The sequence below is a fragment of the Saimiri boliviensis genome, chromosome X (assembly GCF_048565385.1).
Source record: "Saimiri boliviensis isolate mSaiBol1 chromosome X, mSaiBol1.pri, whole genome shotgun sequence".
In the NCBI taxonomy this organism is placed as follows: Eukaryota; Metazoa; Chordata; class Mammalia; order Primates; family Cebidae; genus Saimiri; species Saimiri boliviensis.
The window spans coordinates 108,131,275-108,136,088 of NC_133470.1; the positions used below are offsets into that span (position 1 = coordinate 108,131,275).

Below are 4,814 nucleotides of genomic sequence, written 5' to 3' on the forward strand. Positions count from 1 at the left end.
TTAGTGGTGGAGTCCTGTGCAGCTGCACATGTTGCACATCTATAAAGCCAACCCTTCTTTTCAGAACACTTTACTGAAAGATTGGGGATCATGGAAGAGAAATACAACATTGAGGATACTCTACCATTACCACTAGTAGTATAAGTGGCTACTCTTAGAGCCCATAGGGGCAAATGCATAATGAAGATTTCATAAAATGCATTTCTATGCCCACCTCTTGGCTTGCTTTTGTGTGTCCTGAAGCTAGATAACTGCTACTCCCTGCCCCACCCAACAAATTGTGTGTGTATATTTACACGATAGGTTCCAGGTCAAGCTCCAGCTCCTTTCATGCCCTGAGAGAGGAAAAGATTATTCTTACTCCTATAAATGTAAAATAAACTCCTAAGCCTCCCATCAGACTAAAAGGAACCCCTCTTGGCCAAGGGGATTACATTAAAACCTTAAAATTGAATTCCTGGCCAGGTGTGGTGGCTCACGCCTGTAATCCCAGCACTTTGGGAGGCTGAGGTGGGCAGATCACGAGGTCAAGAGATCGTGACTATCGTGGTCAACATGGTGAAACCCCATCTCTACTAAAAATACAAAAATTAGCTGGGCATGGTGGTGCATGCCTGTAGTCCCAGCTACTCGGGAGGCTGAGGCAGGAGAATCACTTGAACCCGGGAGGCGGAGGTTGCAGTGAGCCGAGATCGCACCACTGCACTCCAGCCTGGGGACAGAGTGAAACTCTGTCTCAAAAAAAAAAAAAAAAAAAAATTGAATTCCCAGCCATTGGGTTGGGAGGTTGGACACAGCCCCTCCCTTTTGTGGTTTAGATACAACTGCCCAGCATTAATGTTAACATAGATACCGTAAGACAGACGGAACAGACTCTGTGGCAATAAGATACCAAATTATAAACAGGACGTAGAGTCATGCTAGGCAAAAGTTAAGTTACACACTCCCACAATTAAAGAATAAACTATGTCCTAACTGCCACAAGGTTTTTCTTTTTCTCTGGCAGCTAAACAAACAATGGCCTCAAGATAAGCAATATTAAAACAATTACAACTCATCCACCTCACAGACACTAACTAAATGAACTCCTGTTCCACCAGCCATAACCACAGCTTTAGTTGGACAACAGACCGATTTCAGTAACTTTATCGTGATAAGAAGACCACTGACCATGGACTGGTTCTAGCTGGTTTACAGAGGCTGTGCACTTGAGTGCCTTTGTATCCTGGAAAGACTTTCTGATGTATAGGGCCTAATTATAATACATTTAAATGTTAAGTCTTCACTCCAAGGTGAACATAGGTCATATGTTTACATGCATGTTTGTTCAATATGCACGCATCAGGACTAACTTCATGATTTTTTGTTAGTGACTCTTGTAACCTGTTGAATATATATATTTAGCCAACCCCTTCAGCATAAAGCTCCTACTCTAACCCCTCTTCCTTTGAAACGTCTGTCTTTGGTCTTTGCCAGAGGTACACTCCTCAGCCTGTGGGATGGCCACCTTGCAAGCTGTAACCCTTTACAAGATGTAAAATCTTCTTTTCTAAATTTATAAATTGTGTTTTTTCAAGTTAACACTCCCAAATAAGGACCAATTCCCATGTTCTTATTTTTATACCCAAGCCCTGTCATTTTTAAGGACTTTTACTAATGAGAATGTCAACTCTTCTGATACAACAACTTCCACACCCTCTACCTTGTAGTCTTATTGAATGGTACCCTTTAGCCCTAAAGACAGTAACATCAGAAGGTAACTTATTCAGCAGTAGTGTATTTTTCAAAGTTTAAGTCATTTGATTTCAAATTAAAAAGTACAATGTAAAGAACACTACCATGCCAGTCAAATTTAAGCCATGTCAACCTATTCTGGTTTGTCTTTGTAAGAAAGTTATACAGCAGATATCGATCATGCCTTTGTATCTTTCTGTAGTTCTCTAGGTCTCAGCTAAAACCATACAGTGAGCAATTGCTGAAAATGCCAACTCCAAGTGAGTAAGCGACAGTCCAAGAACAGTGTAGTCTAAATTCATAGAAAGCCATCACCCTACCACTCCACAGTAATAAAGTCTACAGATGTGGCTTTAACTCAATCATATCGAGCAATTTACATTACAAAAGAGAACAGTTATTTCTGAGACTAAAACGTGTACATTCAGAGTACTTTATAGTTTCCTCCAAGAATAATAGATGCTTTTTAAAATTTATGTAACAGGAGCTATTCAGGGCACTTTCTCCAAAACAGACGAGCAGGTTGCCCCAAAGGTGATTCAAGTTCTTACCACTTGAGAGAAAGAAAATGGCTTGTAGTATTTACATGACAGGTTTTCCTTCTTGTGTCCATCAAGGTTTCTAAAATCATAAAGCCAATTTACAGTCAGGATAAGGGTATCCTATTTCAAGAAGAAAAATAAATAAAAGTTACTCATAATTATGACGTCACTAACAACTTTTGAAGTGTGTTTATTTAGCCTTGTGTCTTTAAAAATATTTAAATTGCATATGAAAATCACAAATACATTCTAGCCATTAATCTTTAATAAATAATAGAAAAATAAAAGTCCTTTTGACCCCACCTGTCTCACTTCCACTTCTTCATCCTAAAGACAGAGAGGAACATTGAAAAGAGGATGGTTTGCATCCTCACTGATCTTATTTTATACATTTACATGTGTGAATGTATAGTTAGTTACATGTGTGAATATATGCACACATGTAACTAGGAAAATACCTAGAATATGAATTGTAAATCAGAGTTGACTTGTGTGTGTGTGTGTGTGTGTGTGTGTGTGTGTGTGTGTATCTCAAATGATCTCTGAACTTTTAAAATACTTTTATTTTACTTTAAGTTCTGGGATACATGTGCTGAACGTGCAGTTTTGCTACATAGGCATACATGTGCCATGGTGGTTTGCTGCACCTATCAGTCCATTATCTAGGTCTTAAGCCCTGCAGGCATTAGGTATTTGTCCTAATGCTCTCCCTCCCCTTTCCCCCACCCCGCGACAGGCCCCAGTGTGTGGTGTTCCCCTCCCTGTGTCCTTGTGTTGTCATTGTTCAACTCCCACTTATGAGTGAGAAGCTGCGGCGTTTGGTTTTCTGTTTCTGTGTTCGTTTGCTGATGGTGTCCTGCTCCCCAAAGGGTACCCTGCTTTTGCTGCCTCAATGCCTCAGAACTTTGATGTCATTGGTCTCAGATAGCACTTTGTGGTCCACTATCCTGCAAGTGGTAGTCTTTTGGGTGGTTTGCATGAAGTTGTTGCTGTCCAGGGTATCACCAAGATTGAAGTCCTCCCTGTCATACCCCAGGTTTTATAGGTGGTGATCTCAGCCTCCAGCTTGACTTTGATGTTCAGCAGGGTCTCGTACTTCTGGACCTGCTGCCGGCCCTTTGCCTGGGTCTATGCTAGCTCAGACTCCAGGTGCAGTAGGACTACACTGAGCTGCTTCAGCTCCATGGCGTAATGGGCCTCTGCCTCCCTCAGGCTGTTTTCCAAGCTGGCCTTCAGATTTCTCAGAGTCCAGGTCAGTCTCCAAGGACTGGACTTTATGTCTGACCTTTGTGAGTATCATCTCAGCAACTCCAATTTTGGCAGCCTGTGTGCTGACCACGGCGGTGCTCTCCTCATTCTGCTGGAACTAGTACTTGTCCAGCTCCTTTGGGTTCTTCCGAGCCAGTTCATCGTATTGGGCCTGGATGTCTGCCATGATCTTGCCAAGGTCCTGAGATCTGGGGACATCTAACTCCATGGTCAACCCAGAGCTGGCAGTCTGGCCTTGTAGGCCTTTTACTTCCTCTTCATGGTTCTTCATGAAGTGCAGCTCCTCTTTGAGATCCTTAATCTCTGTCTCCTGCTGCAGCCAAGTGACATTGGTATCATCAGTGACCTTGCAGAGCCCATGAATGTCACTCTCCACAGACTGGGGCATGGCCAGCTCTGTGTCATACTTGACTCTAAAGTCATCAGTGGCAAAATGGGCATTGTCAGTCCGCAGAATGATTCGGGTATTGTCTACAGAATTTGGAATGATCTGGGCCCTCAGGTCCTCCATGGTCTTGAAGTAATGCCCGCGGGCTCTGACCTAGGGTCCCTTCTCCAGGTGTTCCTGGATTTTGCCCTTTAGCTTCCAATTCTCAGACTCCAGGCCCCTCACTCTGTCCAGGTAGGAGACCAGGTGGTGGTTCAGGCCTTGCATGGTCTCTTTCTCATTGTGGATGCCCCTCATTCTCTTCAGACCCCCAGCCATCCCTGTGGGCAGGCACCCAGACTCCAAGCTGCCCTGGAAGAGCTGGTGGAGTAGGCCACAGAGATCTGGGAACCTGAGGCCCAGCACCTGCATAGACACTGGCTGTGCTGCTGACTGGCAGGACACTGCAGCTGGACAGCTGGACTGAGCCCGGGAACTGGTAATTGATGGAGAAGGTGGTGCAGCAAGTGGTGAAGTTCACACTGTTGGGGGAGGAGAGGGCGAGGACAGAATTCAGGTTCTGCTGACCCAGAGGATATATTTTTAATGGGCATAAACGCTGCCAAATTTCCTTTAAAAACACCATGACCAATTTGTCCTGTGTTGTTTGAAAGTGCCGGTTGCTCTGCATTGTTACCAGTATTGGACGTTATTATTTTATATTTTTCCAATCGATTTTCTATTCCTCCCATTAATACTATAATAGGTTATACATAACATAACTAGTTTTGACATCTGGTAGAGCATCTCCTCCTTTTGTATGCTTTCTCACTTGTAGGATGAGACTAACAGTGGCATCCGCTTCATAGGGCTGTTATAACATTTAGAAAAGTAAGCAGGAG

The 4,814-nt window shown here is 43.4% G+C and overlaps 1 pseudogene; it reads right to left on the reverse strand.

The window, feature by feature from the left end:
- Window positions 1-3,165: 3,165 nt before the first annotated feature.
- LOC141582726 (keratin, type I cytoskeletal 18 pseudogene) lies at window positions 3,166-4,603 on the reverse strand (annotated as a pseudogene).
- Between the last annotated feature and the right edge of the window lie 211 nt (window positions 4,604-4,814).